This window comes from Microplitis mediator, chromosome 8 (genome assembly GCF_029852145.1).
Source record: "Microplitis mediator isolate UGA2020A chromosome 8, iyMicMedi2.1, whole genome shotgun sequence".
In the NCBI taxonomy this organism is placed as follows: domain Eukaryota; kingdom Metazoa; phylum Arthropoda; class Insecta; order Hymenoptera; family Braconidae; genus Microplitis; species Microplitis mediator.
The window spans coordinates 15,609,286-15,630,252 of record NC_079976.1 but is presented as its reverse complement, the minus strand read 5'-3'; the positions used below and the strand labels follow the sequence as shown (position 1 = coordinate 15,630,252).

General features: G+C 34.0%; 1 protein-coding gene across 2 annotated transcripts in view; it reads left to right on the top strand.

The window, feature by feature from the left end:
- LOC130673548 (neither inactivation nor afterpotential protein C-like) overlaps window positions 1-20,967 on the top strand; it is a 1,009,353-nt gene that overhangs the window by 137,319 nt on the left and 851,067 nt on the right. The gene's annotated exons all lie outside the window — the stretch shown is intronic.

The following is a 20,967-nucleotide window of genomic DNA, read 5'->3' as shown; positions in this document are numbered from 1 at the left end:
ATATATATATATATATATATATATATATATATATATATATATATATATATATATATATATATATATATATATATATATATATATATATATGTCGGAGGGGCAGCAGGTAGTTGAGGGGTACTCGTGGTACCGTCGTTATTATGACCATTATTTAGAGACATTTTTATTTAAACAATAAAATATCAGATAAACAACAAAATAATTATCGTCACGCACAAAAATTACTCTCGAGGAGATTTCACAAATGATTAAAGTATTACAAATAATTAAAGTATTACAATATGTTATAATTTAAGATTATCGTTACACAATATTAAGTATTCACTAAAGGCTAAAGATTACAATAACTACACTCAAATAACTATATGGATTATAATGCACAAGTAGTACAACAGTATTCACTAATTTAATATACAACTCAATCGTAGAGTTAACAAAGTATACACGACAGTAAAATTAGACTTGAGAACGAATACACGGTCAGCAGGATACGAGGTGCTATCGACTCAAGCTCAAACAGAAGTGCCTTTGCACTCTGAACTCTTACTCTAAAAAAACTCTCTGTCTTTACCTGAAAGACCCAAACGAACTGCCTTATTCTATATTGCAATTATTTTACTATCCTCTGACCGTGGCTACGTTTGGTGAGCAGATGCCACTCCAAGTCTAAGCCTACCGTCATAAAAATATTTTACAACAAGCTTAAAAAATTTCCCAATCCGATTAAGTTGTAAAATATTATTTTTAAGTATCGTTGTTTAAGAAAAATATAAACTAAAATGTAGTTGGGACTTCCCAAAGCCTCTGGGAAAACCCAGTTACAATTTTATCTCCGACACGGCCATTCTGACAATCACACGTCCTCGGGTGTCTCTAAAAACATGACATGTAAAACGGAGTATAAATTTTATGTCCTGATAAAATATTACAATCTTAGATTTATCCGCGAGTATGATTCATTCACAAGTCCAGTCATATAACAGAAATTTTATCGCTAATCAATAATAGTAGTTGAAACAATAATAATCGACAATAGTTGAAACCACAAACTATGTTCACGTATACTATGCAAAAACCATCAGTCATCATTCCCAGTTGCCAAATATTCATACAATCTTACAATTCCCACCAGCTGACGCCCACTATTCCAGGCTCTGCCTGTATGCCACATACAGTATAAAAACATACAGTTGCCACAACTGTTTCCGCCACATCATCAGCTGCCCATCGCGCCCTGAACAAACTTCCATTATTTAACACAGTTGCCACAACTGTTTCCGCCACATCATTAGCTGCCCATCGCGCCCTGATCAAACCGACTAAATCAATTTGCAGTTACGACTACAGTCTAATGCATGTGCGTTATTTCAAGTTCTTATATTTAGTTTGCAGTTACGACTACAGCCTGATGCATGTGCGTTATCATAAGATCTTTTAACAAACCAGGTCCACGACCTGTAGCCCTCAGTGCTAAGCGTCACTGGTGGTTACCAATTCCAGAGTCCCTATTTCAGGACTCTGTGCATCATCAATACTTTCATGATCGATAGAACCATCGTTACTATCGTCAACACATACATCCAGTTCGCTGGGAATATGACTCTCAGGCATTTTTCTTAACCTATCGTGACTATATTTATAGCTTCTCTTATTACTTAATGACTTTAATTTATAACGATCATTATCAAGTATTTCTGTTATTACAAATGGACCTCTAAATTTTGGATCGAGTTTCGTCTGATTACGCTCCTCATTTTTAATTAAAACATAATCTCCTACTTTAAACGTATTTACTTTAGCTTTATTTTTATCATACCTTAATTTTTCGTATTTAGCATTTTCCTCAATATTGTTAATTGCACACTGTCTTACATTAGAGATATCGACTTCTTTTTCGTTGTCACTAACTAATAAACCAAAGGGTCTCGCCTTTTTACCGATTAATAACTCTAAAGCACTTGCTTTGGTGATACGATTAATGGTAGTGTTTAATGCTAGCTGTACCTCACCGATGGCTTCTTGCCACGAACGATTATTAGTCTCAACAACAGTAAACATATTTTTAATTGTGCTCATAACACGTTCTACTTGACCGTTTGCTCTGCTAGACCCTGTAGCAATCAGATGCAAATTTATATCTTGAGATTTACAGAAATCTCCAAATTCTTTCCCGGTAAAACATCTGCCTTGATCGGCTATTACTCGAGAAGGTACACCGAATATAAATATTGCAGACTTTAAGGCCTTGATGACATTATTACAATCAATTTTACGAGTATGATGTAAGTATACGAATTTAGTAAAACCGTCGATGAGAACAATAATGTATTCTTTTGTATTATTTTTACCACTTAGTTTACCTGTAATATCCATATGAAGAGTGTGCCATGGTATGCGAGTCTTAGGTATGGGATGTAACTCGGCTTGAATTTTACCTGAGTTGGACTTAGAAAGTCTACAAACAATACAATTCTCGACAAATTTACGTACATATTTAGACATGTTGTCGAACCAGTAGTATTCATAAACTTTGTTAAGCGTTTTATCCCAACCTAAGTGCATAATGGACTCATGAATATGGTTAATTACAGACCAACGAAACGCTCTCGGTACAATTGGTAAACAAATTGTTTCCCCTTTCCGTTGTATTTTACGATGCAGAGTACCAGATTGGATCTCATAGGTTTTTGCGAGATCTTCAGATAGCTCGTCGCTTTCCAACTTAGTAACTATTTCCGAAATTTCCGGGTCACGTCGTTGTTCAGCGAGGAGCCAATCATCAGAAATCTCGGCGAGGTCAACACGCTTTTGTTCAACCTTATCAATCCGATCTGAAGACTCAGGTACTGGATTTCGAGAGAAGAAATCTACATGGGCCATACGGCTTCCTTCTCTGTAAACTATATCAAACTCAAATGCTTGTAAATAAGCCCACCACCTGTGTACTCTATCGTTAAGATCAATTTTGTTTTGTGAGGATTTCAACGAGTTACAGTCGGTCACGACAGTGAATTTGCGTCCATGTAAATAGTGACGAAAGTGTTTTATTGATTTTACAACAGCCATTGTCTCTAATTCATAGGAATGGTACCTCGATTCGGCAGGACTCGTTCTTTTACTAAAATACTCTACCGCTTTATTTTTACCATCTACTTTATGCATTAAAATAGCACCGTAACCTTCCGAGCTAGCGTCAGTATGTAATTCTATGGGATAATCAGGGTCAAATATCATTAAAACCGGCTCATTAGTTAAAATATGAATTATTTTCTGACGAATATTTTCGTGTGGTTCCGTCCATTCAATATTTTTCTTACCTGAGGTAAGTGCATATAAAGGTTTCATTGTCTGTGAGAATTTAGGGACAAATCGTCTAAAGTAAGAAGCAAGTCCAATGAATTGTCGTAGTTGTGTTACGGTCCGAGGAGCAGGTAGCAAAGTCAGTGCGTTAATTTTACGAGGGTTTGGACGAACGTCTCCGTTCTTTATTTCATATCCAAGATATGAAACAGAAGTTTTAAGAAAAGAGCACTTAGCAAAATTAAATGAAAATCCCGCTTTTATAAGAGTATTTAAAACTATTTGAAGCCTTTCAAACGCTTCCTTTACTGTATCGGCAATTATTAATACATCGTCCAGATAAACTACAACGTAAGAATACGCGAGCTCGCCTAGAGCTTTCAGTATCGCCCTTTGAAAAACAGAAGGGGCATTTTTCAACCCAAAAGGCATTGTTAAAAATTCGAATTGTCCATCGGGTGTGACAAACGCCGTACGTTCAATAGATTCTGAGTGAATAGGAATCTGGTGAAAACCGCTAGCCATATCAAGACTAATGTAATACTTAGCTTTCCTAAGCCTTGGTATTTGATCAAGTATTAGTGGCAAAGGAAATTTATCAGACACGGTATATTTATTTAATTCACGATAGTCAACGCATAAGCGATCTGAACCATCCTTTTTCTTAACAAGTAGTATCGGACTAGCAAACGGAGAGTTACTAGGACGAATAACATTAGCTTGTAATAACTCATCTATTCTTTCTCTCACTGTCTGTCTTTCTTCTACACTAAGCCGGTAAGGTCTTCTCTGTACTGTTATATTAGAATCGGTCAAACGAATCTGGAGTTCACCAGTATTAACGCGAGTACGCGGAAATCCTGTAATAAAAGAGTTTTCAAATTCCTTCAGTATTGTAATTAATTTTGACTTATCATCTCCAATTAAATCAGTATCAACCTCATTTATATTAACAACTTCAGATTTATGACACGAATTAATAACTTTAGTTTTAGAAATACTAAAGCTGTCATGGGAAATATTGACATTAAAACCTAAACTCAAGATTTCGCGGCCGATCATAATATTACTCTTTAAATGGTCGTCCGGAACAACGTGAAAAAGTATCTCTAATGTAAATCCGTCAATATTGACAATAGATAAAATTTGTGTTGTGCAACTAACACCAACATTACCAATTCCTTTTAATATAATTAACTCATGCATTCTTTTACCCGAAAATTTCAAAGAAATCGACTCTTTTATTAATGAGCATTCGGCTCCCGAATCAAAACAATATGGAAACGACTCACCGAGATGATATAAATTACCAGTTGGGGCTGCAACAGTACATAAGTCGACTCGCCGCTCAACGCTGTTGTTGCTCTTGTTTCCTGAATTGTTGTTTCTTGTCGATGTACAATTCGGTGCGATGTGTCCATTTTCCCCACACTTGAAGCAAGTTACAGCTCGAACAGAAGAGTTGGATCCGGTAATTGATCGATGACCACTCGTTGTCTCCGCACGTTGATTCACGGGCTTCGATCGGCATTCCGTTCTTTTGTGGCCCATCTTGCCACAGTTGTGACATTTAATCGCCGAAGAAAATTTGAATCTTTTTGATTCTGATGTTGTGGAATTATCCTGAGATGGTGCTGGTCTTTTTCGCACGAATGAGAATCCTCTCATCTGACTCAGGAATTCAGATTCACTCTTAATATCACTTGTCAGTGCTACGCGTTCAACTCGAGTATCAATGTGAGATAGTCTTGCTAGCACTACTGCATTGATAATTTCATCGGTCGTTAAAGATCGCCAACGAGCCTTTAACGATGATCGTAATCGAATACCAAACGCACCAACACTTTCATCTTTCATTGGCAGTTCATTGTTTATTTTTAAAACTGCCGCTGCCGCTGTTTCTTGACCACCGAAACGAGACACGAAGAGTTCCTTTAATTCCTGCCACTTGATACCAGGAATTGCCACTTGGGACAGCCACTGCGCTGCTGAGCCTTCCAAAGCTTTACTGAGTGCGGAAATCAATTCACTACCCTGTAAAGGGTTTTCAATTAAACATAAGTCAGCTGCGGAGCACCATGCAACTGGATCCGATCCCGCGCTCTCAGGATTGAACCGCGGCAAAGAAAAATTTTTATTCACAGGTTGTGATTTTTGCATACAACCTCTCATAAATTCGAACAAAATATTCCACTGATCTGGTGACGGACCAGACGGAGTAGATCCCACTTCTGATGTCGGAGGGGCAGCAGGTAGTTGAGGGGTACTCGTGGTACCGTCGTTATTATGACCATTATTTAGAGACATTTTTATTTAAACAATAAAATATCAGATAAACAACAAAATAATTATCGTCACGCACAAAAATTACTCTCGAGGAGATTTCACAAATGATTAAAGTATTACAAATAATTAAAGTATTACAATATGTTATAATTTAAGATTATCGTTACACAATATTAAGTATTCACTAAAGGCTAAAGATTACAATAACTACACTCAAATAACTATATGGATTATAATGCACAAGTAGTACAACAGTATTCACTAATTTAATATACAACTCAATCGTAGAGTTAACAAAGTATACACGACAGTAAAATTAGACTTGAGAACGAATACACGGTCAGCAGGATACGAGGTGCTATCGACTCAAGCTCAAACAGAAGTGCCTTTGCACTCTGAACTCTTACTCTAAAAAAACTCTCTGTCTTTACCTGAAAGACCCAAACGAACTGCCTTATTCTATATTGCAATTATTTTACTATCCTCTGACCGTGGCTACGTTTGGTGAGCAGATGCCACTCCAAGTCTAAGCCTACCGTCATAAAAATATTTTACAACAAGCTTAAAAAATTTCCCAATCCGATTAAGTTGTAAAATATTATTTTTAAGTATCGTTGTTTAAGAAAAATATAAACTAAAATGTAGTTGGGACTTCCCAAAGCCTCTGGGAAAACCCAGTTACAATTTTATCTCCGACATATATATATATATATATATATATATATATATATATATATATATATATATATATATATATATATATGTCGGAAAGTCATTACAAGCTTAGGCGTTATCCTGAGTATCGGTTTCAATATTAATATCTCTCAATTTTATTTAAAATGTAAACGAATTATAATTATGCAACACAGTGATTTATTATTAAAAGTATTGTTCACGAATAATGATACTTAGACAAGTAATATAATGAAGATAGTGGCGCACAAATATCAAAATACACTGAATACGAATTATTGCAATAATCGATTACAAAGGAAATTATAATAATTGTAATACACGACAGTCTCACAATATTCAAATAAAACCCGATCGAATAATTTACAAATACTACGGCAAACTAGGCTCGAGAACGAATCCACGGTCGACAGGACAACTTAAACTCGCACGACGAATGTTCAATCAGAACTGACCGACTCAACTAGTCCAAAAACTCTGTACTCTTCATTAGAAACCTTTTAGTCAAAAATGTTTAAAGAAGGACAACAATCTTATTATCTTACTATCTTGTCCTCTGTGTCTTACTATATCCATCCTGTGACCGTGGCTACGTTTGGTGTACAGATGTCACAGCGAGCCTAAGCGTCCCGTAATAAACATAATCTACTTAAGTTGTAAACAACTAGAGCTTAAATTTTATTTAATTGTTACTGTAAAAACTAGTCTCGACTGTTAGAAATTTCTCGTCCCATTGGAAAACCCCATTTTATTCTTTCATCTCCGACACGGCTATCCTGACGATCACGCGTCCTCGAGTGAATCTAAAACGTTTGTTTTAAATCACATGTAAATTCCTTGTATTTACTACTATTTACAATGCAACATAATTTACAGATTTTTTTTCATTATTCAGTTCAGAAATCCATTGTAGTGTTAAAAGCTTTCAGCAGTATTTCATTAACATTATATTTTATTTTACTATACGATCTCTTAAGTATGCCTTTCATAATTCCCTCGAGCAGTCGTTTCACCATGTTCGTATTTTCGTCCACCATAGATCCTCACACTCAATGACCCCTGCATGCCACGTGCAGTCCGATACTACCATAGTTGTCATAATTAGGTACACTTTTTCAAGCCCCCGCCACACTATCAACTGCCACAGTATGATACGTGTAGTGCGACTTCCAGAAATTCCAGACCCCCGCCACTTCACCAGTTGCCCATCGCCCCCTGATCAAACCACTCCCGGTTTGCAGTTACGACCTACAACCTGGCGCAAGTAGTGCGATCATTTTCTGTCCAATATTGCCATAGCCACAACTATGCAATCTTTTATCCAAGCCCCCGCCATACTATCGACAGCCACTGTATGATACGTATGGTGCGACTTCTCAAAAACTTCAGACCCCCGCCACTTCACCAGATGCCCATCGCCCCCTGATCAAACCACTCCCGAATTGCAGTTACGACCTATATTCTGGTGCAAGTGGTGCGATCTTTTTTCTGTCATTAGTGCTTGACCTTTCCCCTGGTGGCTCAAGACTCTGCCTCAGAGTCTCTTTCATCAACACTCCCATCTGAAACATCCAACTCGCTAGGAATATGACTTTCCGGCATTTTTCTTAAGTTCTCATGACTATATTTGTAAGTTCTATTACAGCTTAAAGATTTTAAAGCATACCGATCATTATCGAGAACTTCTACTACCACGAATGGACCTCTGAACTTTGGATCAAGCTTAGTTTGATTTCTGTCTTCGTTTTTAATTAAAACAAAATCATCTAACTTGAATCTAATTACCTTTGCTTTATTCTTATCAAATCTAGACTTATCGTATTTAGCATTTTTTTCTATATTTTCAATCGCATCTTGTCTTACATCAGAGATATCGACTTCTTTTTCATTATCATCGACTATTAACCCAAACGGTCGCGCTACTCTACCAATTAACAATTCTAGTGAACTAGCTTTAGTGACACAATTGGTAGTGCAATTCATCGCTAATTGAACCTCATCTATTGTCGCCTGCTATGAGCGCTCGTTTGTGTCAACTGTAGTAAACATATTGTTAAGAGTACTCATTACTTGTTCAACCTGACCATTCGCCCTACTGGCCCCCGTTGCTTTTAAGTGTAATTTAATATTTTGAGAGGTACAAAAATCTTAGAACTCTTTGCCGGTAAAACTTCTACCTTGATCTGCTATTACACAAGTGGGTGGACCAAACAAGGATACAGCGCGATTTAAAGCTTTGATAGTATTTGCTGTATCTACTTTTCGAGTATGCACGGAAAAACAAACTTTGAAAACTAGTGTCTAAAATCACAACCCGGAACCTGGGTGTCAACATAGGGAATCCCAACATTCCAAATAATCAATTTTATAGTACATGTCATAAATTGTTCTCAATATTGAAGTTACGATTATTATCATTATTATTATTATTATTATTATTATTATTATGATTATTATTATTTTTTTTAAAGTTCAAATATAAATACCTCCTGCATAGACAACAAATCTTAATCTTTATCCTATATTTATTTACGTTTCAATTATAAATTAAAAAATTACTATTCAGAATGAAAGCACCCGCTGATCACTCCACCACTATAATACTTGTCGTTTCTCAATTAATATAGTTCATTCATTTTGTTGTGTGTTTAGTGTAACAAGACAAATTTAGTGGAAAAATTTATCATAACAGCAACATATTCTTTCGAATTATTTTGCTACTTAATTTACCTGCTATGTTTATATGCACAGTATGCCAATGTATGCTGGTCTTGGGTATGGGATGTAGCTCGATTTGAGTTTTACCTGAGCTCGACTTAAAAAAGTTTGCAAGCAAAAGAGTTGTCTGTCAATTTACGAACATATTTCGTAATTCTTTTAAACCAGTAATACTTGCAGACCTTATCAAGTGTTTTCTCCCATCCCAAGTGCATAATTGACTCGTGCACATGAATAATTACTGACCACCTAAAGACACGTGGTACGATCAGTAAACAGCGAGTGTTTTATTGCGCCTTTGAATTTTTCGACGAAGTACCCCAGCCCGTAATTCCAAGGTTTTAGCAAGATCTTTGGCTGAATCGTCATTTTCTAGATTTGTTACTATTTCGGATATCTCAGAATCGTGTCTTTGTTTTACGAGAAACCGAACATCGGAAATTTCGACAATGTTAATACGTTTTTCGTTAACTATATTAAATTCCTCCTGCAATTTTACTGGAATAGGATTCCATGAAAATAAATTTACGCGATCCATACGCTTGCCTTCTTTATAAATGATCTCAAATTCGAAACTTTGTGAGAAAGCCCACTAGCGATGAACTCTTAGAGTCAATTCAACTTTACCACGAAATACTTTCAACAAGTTACAGTTAGTTATTACAATAAATTTACGACCGTGTAAATAATGACGAAAAACTTTAACAGAATTAGATACCGCTAGTGTCATTAATTCGTAAGACTGATATTTTGACTCGTATTTACTAGTTGCTTTACTATAATACTCGGCAACTCGATTTGGAACCGTTTAATATTTTTTGTTTTTTTTTTGTTTTTTTTTTCAACATAAAAATTGCACCATAACCATAGAAACTAGCATCTATGTGCAATGCTATCGGAAAGTCCGAATTAAATATCATAAGTCAATGTAATATAACGGATTTCAATATTCGTAAAAATTCAGGTATAAATTTACGGAAATGAGTCGAAAGGTCTGTAAATTGTCTCAGCTGAGTGAGGATGCAGGTGGCTCTGTTAGCGCTAAAATTTTATGAGGATTTGGTCAGACTTCGTCGGCCTCAATCTCATACCTGAGATAATGACCAGGGATCTTGAAAAAATGAATATTTAGAAAAATTAAAGCAAACTCCAGAACAATAAATGATGCTATTCAAAATTTTCAATCCAAAACACCTCTAGTGCAACAATTTGAAAATTTCATTCAAAACAGTGTTACGTTCTGGCTCTAATTAAATTTAAATAAAAATTTTTAGAAACTTTTTTTTTGAAGTCTCGAATTATTTATTTGCCACAGTGGGCGAATAAAGGGTTCGACACTTCTTATAATCATAATTAATTATTAAATTAATAAATCGTTACTTTGTTGGCGATATTATTTTTATTCACCGCCAACATTGTAACGGAAATCTCTTGCGATAAGAGAGTCGCCGTGGCTCGCGGATAGTCTAAACAGATGACGATGCATGAGACCCGGGCCACGACGATTCTCTCATAGGAAACCTGAGATGCAACGTTAACAGTTTTGATAATGTATTATACCAAGGAGCGACAGAATCAAGTCAGTCGATCACAAGATTTAGTAGAGCTAAGAACTCTATACAAATCCGCTGGTTTGATCCTGTCACTCGGACTTTAAGGCAAAATATATATATATCTACCCGTATTTTTTTCAAAATACATTTTCCTTTTTAACTTTGGGCGCCGCCACTGGCAGCCCAATATTGATACACACCTCATACTGGGCGCCGCCCCCGGCAGCCTAATATTTTCACCTGCTCTGGGCGCCGACACTGGCAGCCCAAGCACTTCCTTCCTGACTTCCGAAATTCATGCCGAGAAGCCGAAGGGCAGGTAAAAAGGCCCAATTACGTCGGGTCCTTCGTACGATCCATGAGGATCTCGGTCGTTCAGTTCACCAACGCCGCCGCCTAGAAATCGTTGCCGAGGAAGTTCTTCTCGATCCAGTGACGTTGGTTATTCCAAATTCGGGTATCGCGTTAAGTGAGGTTCGGGAGTTGTCGAGCTCTTGTGTTGTTGAGCCGTCGAGCTCTTGTGTCGTTGAGCCATCGAGCTCTTGTGTCGTTGAGCTGTCGAGCTCTTGTGGTGTGGTCCAACAGCTGGAGTCGCTCATCCTTACGGAGGAACCGAGCCTTCAAAGCTCTTCCTGTGCAGAGGAGGATTCACGGGCGAACCCAGTCTTCTGGACTGGTATCAGTGAGGGTTGGCAGTTGGATCCAGTGGACGTTCCATCCGTCTATCCACCCAGTGGGAGCATCCCTTTTCACGACCCTCGTTACGGGTATTACTCCGAGGCCTACTTCAAGGCCACCGGCCGAGACGCGTACGCACCAGCGGAGGCGAAGAAGTTACGCAAGAAAGGGATTATTTGGGCTGACTTATGGGGCCCATAATCTCCACCATGGTAAGTCATTGAACTTTTTGCATAAAATAAGAGAAGGTCAACAGCTGACGCACCTGGGGTCTATTGACACCCTAACGACGTCAACCTGGTCAAATTAAAAATATTCTGTATGATCAATAGATAAGCCAGAATGTAACAACAGTTTTCTTAATCAAAAAAATCAAGTTTGTTTCAAGAGACTTTAATCTTCCTTTTTTTTCTGTTTTCAATGTACGTATTATAAGTATTCATAAGTATTCATTCATTTAGTAATAACCAATTAGATCTGTATCTACGTTATTTAAATTGATTCTATCATTTAATTCCGATTTATGGAATGCACAAATAGTTTTACTCTTAAAAAATTGCAAAGTAATCTAAAATTATGTTAACGTCAAATCTTTGATTGAAAATTTTACGACCAATCATGACGTCGCTCTTTAAATAACCATCTTATACAACATGGAAAAAAAAATCTCTAATATGTGTTTATTGATGGTTAAAGTAGATCACATTTGTATCATACAATTTAAAATAGCGGTATCTATCACCTTTAAAATTATCAATTTATGTTCTCTTATTCCTGAGAATCAAATAGAAATGCTCTCTTTCAATTAATGAACAATTTGTCCAAAAATCGAAACAAAATGAAAACGACTCACCAAGTTGTCTTAAAGATTCTGATGAAGCTGCCACAGTGCAACCATTTACACAACGTTCCTTGTAGTTAGTATTCTTGTTTCCAATTGGAGATAGACACTTCGAAGCAATACGACCACATATGCTATACTTAAAACATAAACGAGCACAATTGACACAGCGACTTTTTCGCAACTAGATTTTTTACTTCGGTGTGAGCGATGAAAAAATTACATTTAAAAATACAGCTAAATATTTACTAATGAGCGCACTACCTTCCAACAAATAGCTAAACACATATTCACTATTAAATGCCGAGATTAATTTCACAAGATTCCGATTTTGAATTTCTAACAGAAGACTAAACTGTTCCGCGGATATTCCAGTCGACGATTCAGATCCCACTTCTGATGTCGAAAAGTCATTACAAGCTTGGGCGTTATCCCGAGTATTGGTCTCAATATTAATATCTCTCAATTTTATTTAAAATGTAAACGAATTATAACTATGCAACACAGTGATTTAATATTAAAAGTATTGTTCACGAATAATGATACTTAGACAAGTAATATAATGAAGATAGTGGTGCACAAATATCAAAATACACTAAATACTAATTAATGCAATAATCGATTACAAAGGAAATTATAATAATTGTAATACACGACAGTCTCATAATATTCAAATAAAACCCGATCGAATAATTTACGAATACTACGGCAAACGAGGCTCGAGAACGAATCCACGGTCGACAGGACAACTTGAACTTGCACGACGAATGTTCAATCAGAACTGACCGACTCAACTAGTCCAAAAACTCTGTACTCTTCATTAGAAACCTTTTAGTCAAAAATGTTTAAAGAAGGACAACAATCTTATTATCTTACTATCTTGTCCTCTGTGTCTTACTATATCCATCCTGTGACCGTGGCTACGTTTGGTGAACAGATGTCACAGCGAGCCTAAGCGTCCCGTAATAAACATAATCTACTTAAGTTGTAAACAACTAGAGCTTAAATTTTATTTAATTGTTACTTTAAAAACTAGTCTCGACTGTTAGGAATTTCTCGTCCCATTGGAAAACCCCATTTTATTCTTTCATCTCCGATATATATATATATATATATATATATATATATATATATATATATTTTTATCATTACTAAAATAAAAAATATTCCATTAAATGTTATTTTAATATTTTATCTATGTTGAATTTTATGTCATTGGAATGCATGCTTAAACCAATGCATAAGTCGCGTTATTGCGAAAGGGACTAATATGACACCCCTTCTGCATATAAATTCTTTTCAAAATGTTTAAGTAAGGATGTTACCAACTAGTGACAGCCTAATATTGTTATATTCAGAACCTCATTAGAAGTAACTTTCTCAAAGACCAATTGGGGCAATTAAAATTTAATTAAAAAAAGAGAATCAGTAATAATAATTGTCACGTAACCATTCAAATTAATTCATCATTAATTAGTATTAAAAATTAAAAATAGTATTTAAGTTCAAATTTGAATAGTTACGCGGGCATTTCGTTACCACGCCAGTGCTGAGACAGCGTTTGCTCGCACATGCGCGCGGCGTGAATGAGAGCACGTGTGTGCCAAAATTTTAATTTATAATTTAAAAATAATTACATTTAATATTTATTGTTTATACAGAAATATTTATTATTTTGCGTTATCGGTGAGAAATCATGTGTCGTCACATTATGCCCCAATCATTGTTTTTATTTTATTTAGTTCAAATTTCATATCCAGGTATTGAGGAGATGAGACATAGTGACCGTAGAAGAGGGGAAAAATCGATATTTTCTCCTGCAATATCGATGTAGAACACACGGTTTAAATAATTATTGTTGATTGAATATATATTTTAAAATTATAATTTTCCTATAAATAAATACTAGAAATATGTATTTAATTTATTATGTATCATTCAGGTGGGGTAAAAATGTAATTATAATTTATTTATTTGATTTAAAATAGGCCCAGAGCTAGATAACAATACTAATACTAATTAAGGGCGATTGTTGCGTCATGTGGGTGGCCAACAAGTGGCCGGCTCAAAAAGTATTCAGAAAGATACGGATCAGCAAAGTTAGTGGACGCTGTCATTGTTGTAAAATCTAATTACGTTGCTATTACGTTTGATTCGTCTGTTGCTAATTAACAGTGGTTAATAATATTGAAAATATAAATCAATTCACCGGGTGATCGGTTTTTGTGTATTCATTGTTCTGGATCAACTTGAAAACAATATCGTGTAAGTACTCTTGTATTCTTCTCCAATGCATTGCTACTGATAACCTCCCCGGGAGTTGTTGGTATTCGCGACGCAAATTCACGTGTGTGTATCACACACACGTGAATAATTTGGTGAATTTTTTAATTCATTTTCCCCTGAATGATACATATAAAAATATAAAGGGATTGTGTGAAATCAATAATTATATTTTGTTTAAATTATATTTTGTTTGAATTATATTTTGTTTAATTTAGAAATTGCGTGCTTACAGCAGTTTGCTGTGTAGATATATAGACCTATATACATCTACACTCATAGCTATAGCTATACGCCGGCTCAGGAGGAAATTCCTAAGTCGACGACGTAATAGTTCAGGGGAAAAATTTCTGAACAATAATAATAATTATAAACGGAATTATGATTAATTATTTATTATCTATAATTATTATTATTATTATTATTATTATTCAAATAATTACCCGATATATTATTATTTATGTTGCTTTTCTGTGTATAATTTTCAGTTATTATGTACCCCAGTGGTCAAGTAATTTATATTATATGTTATTGACTATAAATAATTATTGAAAGAGTGACGATTATTTATTTAAAAGAATTTATGTTATAATTTTCGGAAATTTGGTGAGTGAGAGTGAGGATAGCCGTATCTTTCTCCCCCTATAAATTGTAAAGGGGAAATCGGGATAATTTTTGTGATTATTCATATTTTATTAATTGATTTTGATGAATCATGTGTTTTATTTTGAGGACATTATTAAGATATATTGATTATTATTATTGATTTAAATATTGGATTTATATTTGAAATTTTTTTGAATTATATAGATTTTACCCCCAGGGGTTTATTAACGAGTATAATTTATATTTATAATTAAAATATTGTATCGAAGATTATTGATAATTTATGTAAACAATTAATCCAACAATTTTCAGGGAAATACTCGGTATTTATTTTTCCTGGATCTTTTCCTACTGTATCTCATTTGCTTTATTATTTTCTATATATTTAATTGTATTTATTTTCTGATTATTTCTTATTTTTAATTTCGATTGATTTTATCCGCTTCGAACAAGCTGCTCGCTCGGATCAATCCTCGCAAATTTTCTCCCTGATAAATTATTTTGTCCGTTTTATAGAAACGGTCTGGTGCCTACGTGCACTAATCCAGCCTGAGGAGCTGGTCCAGGCACACTCTCATTTTATTATTTGGAATTTAATAACATTATTATTTTATTTAAAAATTTCAAAATTAATTGAGATCATATTTATCATCATTTCATTTTTCCGGACTTTGGAATTATAATTTTTTTTGTTATACACGTGGGTGACCGCATACGGTACTGGGGTTGTTCGCGTCTCCGTCGCGAATTTTAAAACAGTATTCGTTATATAATAATCAATATAAATATAAATAAAAATAAAAAAAAAATGTATTTAAATAATAAACATTAAAAAATATATATTTAAGAAAAAAGAGATAAATACATACATATATATATATATATATATAAGAGAAAAAAGAAAAGAAGGAAAGGTATGAAAATATACTATATATGAAAATTATAATAATATTATAAAATAGATAATAATTATTTTTTTACATAATAAATAGATGTCAGACAATTATAGAAACCAGGCTCCCAATTATGTGGATTTGGAAATCATCAAACAACTTGACTACGAAGAACATAAGGAACTATTTCGTGGTTTAGAAAATTACTTTTGTCTGCAACGCGATGAATCAAAAGTACATAAAATAATGTGTCAAGATATGGGCTTAGGAAGTGAAAATATATTTGTATAGTGTGTTACGTTAATTTGATTATGCAAAAAAGTGAAGAATGGAAAGAATATATAGGTGTGATTAATTTTCATAAAATTTCAGAATATAATTATCTTGAGTGTGCAGAGTGTGGAGTGGTCTTGTTAAAAGAGCAACAAGCTAAAGAATGTGATAATTGTAAGCAATTGTTTATTTCAAATGGCGAGGAATTGTATGTGAAAGAATTTCTATGTGTAGAAAAATGGTAAAAAAAGGGATATAAATAACGATCAGTAGTCAATAATAGCAGTAGTAATATTAGAAAAATTTCGATACATATATACATGCAGAATAAAAATAAATAAAATTTTTTGATTGTATACGAATATATTATGTATTTGATCTAATAAACTTGAATACAAATAATAAATTTATGTAATATGAATAATAAATAAAATACTAAACTAATGAGAATCCTTGAAAAATAAAATAATAATGATTACAATGATAATAAAGAATAAATAATAATACATAATAAGTAATAGAATCAGGGAATGAACAAAGTTCAGTTCTGATCGTTCGAGTGAAATAAGTAAGTAAGTAATTTCAGTAAGTATAACATTATAATATTTAAATAAAAACGTATTCCATCAAATGAATAAAAAGAAATAATAATAAACAAATAAAAAAATTAATGAATTACTTTAATAAAAAAATAAAATCTGTAAATATAACTTTTTCTTTTAAAAGAAAATAAAACATACAGTATAAACGATAAATCGTGATAAATAAAATTCATTAATAGTTGAATAAGTTAAAAAAAAAAAATAAGTAAGAATGTTACATTCCAAAATTTTCTCGGGGTTTATTATTAGAAATCTACCAGGCTGGCGACGTTAGGGTGTCGACGGACCCCTGATGCGCCGAGTGTTAAGCTCTTTTTAATTACATTTAAATTTCCCTATATTATTTCAGGCACATACCTTTAAGGGCCCCATAGGTCACCCCAAATTATTCCCTTCTTCTCTAGTTTCTTAGCCTCTAGCGGTGGATAGTCGTCACTTCCTGTCCGCCGAAAGTGCTCCTCAGAATAATACCTGTACCTAGGGTCACGGAATGGAATGGTTCCACTCGGGGGTCGGTTTATCGCTGAAAGGTTGGTCTGGGTTAGTCCCCAGCCGTCGGTGATTCCAGTCCAGAAGGCTGGTGGACGATGTGCTGGTGGTTCTGATATGAAATCCAAGGGACCTTCTCCGGGACTTCCTGGAGCTGGGATACTCTCGGACTCGAGTATCGGTACAGCAGCCTCGTTGGTGTGATCGGCACCACGCGGAACGACCAACACTAAACGCGTACCGAGCAACACTTCCTCGGACGCAACACGCGGACCGTCGGATGTACCGTTTCTTTGGGGCGGGGACTCCGACACCGGGTTAAGCCGACCCTGCAACCGCCAGAATTGCAGCCGGCGATCTGCCTTACGACCGCGCCTCTTGCGCATAGAACAGGGATGGTAATTTCCGGAGTCGAGGCCGTAGCTTCTTTCTCGCGCTTTCGGCTAAGGATGATGGTGGGAACCGTAGCAGCTTCCACGTGCTATCGGTTGGAAGTGGAGAGGATGTGACCGTAGCAGCTTTCTCGCGCTTTCGGTCTTTCTTTTGGAGGAAAGAGTAAAACTCAAAGGTTTAGAGAATGGAATTTATTGAGAAAGTAAGTAGGCTTGTGCTCTGGGTAGTTTGTCAAAAGACTGACTCTCCTACATTATGCACCAGCTTATATAATTAACAAATATGATGACACTGCATCTCAAGTCCATTGTGTGAACAACGTCGTGGCTCGGGACTCATACCTTGACGGATGTGATGTCTAGTTGCAAGCCACGACGGCGTTAGCACAATCTCTTATCTCGGGAGATATCCGTTACCCGCTGTAAGCGACGAGAACGTTTGTACTAAATGATTCAAATAAATGTAAAACTCTATTGAAATAAATTAATTAATTTTCAATAGATGAAATCAGACGAGAACGTCACAAAGAAAAAAAATAATAGAATTTTTATGGGAATATGTATATCAAAAAACCAAAGAATAATATATAAATAAAAAAAATAAGAAAGAGAGTAAATAATCAATAAGGAAACGAAAAAAAAAAAAAAAAAAAAAATTTATGAATACATTTACAAAAAATATTATCAACAAAACAATGAAAAAAAAAATAATAATATAATAATAATAGTAAATAAATAAAATATTTTGTGAATATTTGTCATATATTAAAATATATGACAAATGACTAACAGTGGGGGTGTGACGTCACCACGTCGTATTCTTACTGTCAATCAACTTATTAAAAAAATCATACATGCTATGCAATCTGGCTACGCATGAATTAATTAATTAGCAAATGACTTCCAGCCATCATTACGGCTGATGATTTTTAAATTTGAATTTAAATACAAATTGTTTTTATTCTGAAATATTGTTGTTAATAATTATAAATAAATAAATATGAAACTGAAAATATTAAAGTTAAGAAAATGAATGTTTATGACTTTAAATATAAATTCAAATTATTGTATTTTATAATTGTTAATAAATATTGAATGAATATATAGAATAAATGAAATATTGAAATAAAATATTAAATATGAAATTATGAAAAGAAATAATGAAATGAATTAATGAATAAATAATAAAGATAATTAATAATTAAATAAATATGAAATGAAAACTATGAAATTGTTATTATGAAAAATATAAAATGAATTTTGAAATATCTTTAAACGATTAATATATTTGTTGTTTAAAAGAGAAAGAAATAAAATTAATTATTAATGATATGTTTATTAATAACGGAATGAAATAATAAAAGAATATAAAATGAAATTGTGAAATGTTATAATGAAATATAATTAAATAATAGTTATTAATATACAAGTTATTAATAACTTAAAATGAAATGAAAATTTGGAAAATCCAAAAGTGCACGCCTCGAACGCTCTTATTGCAATAAAATTAATTATTAATGTTTTTTCTTTATTACAAAATTTTCTAATAAACATCTAGACATTCCTTATTTTTTTTTCTTAATTTAATTAATTGGATAACAGTTGGCAAGTCGATTTGTCACACGGTATAATAAAAAAAAAAAAAAAATTATCTGATGGTAAAGTGAAGCCTTATAATATCAGCAAAGTTTCATGATAATCATGCCTACTTATATTTGTGGGGCAAAAATGGCGGATTAAGCATTAGTAAACATAATCATTTTTCAGTTTTCAATTGATAATAAATGAGCGAGAAGGACTACAGTAGTAATATTTGAAAGGCTTCTATTCTACTAAAATCTGAAGCTATTAAAAAAAAAATTGGACTGATTAATTGAGTTTTTCGAGAGATATCGTCCTCACACAAGGACATCCCAATTGACGTCCAACTAGTCTCATGTTAGATAATTTTTTTCTTATTATAGTGTAGCTAAATGAAATTTTTAATTAAATCCAAATTATTCTTTAGAATTTTCTCTAGACATTGGTGTACTTTTTTTTCCACATAGGTGATTCATGAAATTAGCAGAAACGATTAAAGGTAGGAAAATCCCGTTTTCACGACAAGTCGATTATAGAGCACAACCTCTCCCGCTATCGCGTCCGAGGCGTGCAATTATAAAATGTTTAAATAATAAAAGAACATATTGCAATAAAGAAAAAATAACAATCACTAAATATTGATTTATGAACTCGACTCCAATGCTTTATGCGTATGTTGCTAACTGCATTGGAAGTCATGAAAAATATGTCACGATTGAAGATCGTGATGGGCGTAGGTACGAATTTCGTATAAAAGTATGAAATAAAAGGGTACTTACAATGGTCAAGGACCGATCTCATGACCTGGGCTCACGTGACCAAATGCTCGATTTACTCTACTTTATATTCAACCCGCGCCTACACAATATTGTTGAAGACAATGTTGATAAAACTAAAAACGATTTCCAATCTATTAATGTGACTTATTTAAATTTCACAATCAAACGTCGAGCGGTAAACGTAAGATTGTGTACCCTCTACTGCTAACTATCCGTCTGAGCGGCTAAACAGGTAGAAAATAAGAGATTAAGGAAGGTGGGCTGCCGAAAAGCCTCGAGAAGCTAGTATCTTATTGCTAAAAAAAATTATCTCAAAAATAATGTTTTTCAAATTATTATATTTACGAGTAATTATTTATTTAGTATCAAATATTCTCAAAATACAAAGGGGTTACAAATAGTAATATTTAGAATAAAATAAAATGTGTCATGCATATGGTTTACAATCAGTTTTACATAGATGAAATAATAATAAAAATACCAAACAATGATTACAATGGTTAAAACTTACCCTAAACAGGTTTAGGTGAGTCGTCAAGACTGTCAGCAGTAACACAAGACACTTTTACACTGCGCGTTCTCGCGGCTAATTGATGTGATTCTAATTTATTGATAATTTGTTGCAATTATTTATTCGTAGTGTTATGTCCAAATAATTTATTTTTATTTTTAATAATTATTTAAAATAATTATTTCTGAGCTCCTCTTTGAAAAGCGCGCAAGCACGCAGCGTCAGCTTTTTCACATTTTTATGCGGCAAAGAATAGTGGGAAGACACCTGCAATAAGTTCAACGAATAAACAATAAACTGTCGTCACTTTCCACCAATGACGATAATTAAAAATTCCTCATCAATTGTCAAAGCAAAGTTTATAAAAAGCCTGAGCACCATGGCTCAGGGCCTTTAGTTCATTTTCAACTTCTTGGTCCGCGTAAACGGCGACGATAGCCCGTAATCTTATTGCAGAAATCTCCCGACGTGGCAATAAGTAATCGTCGC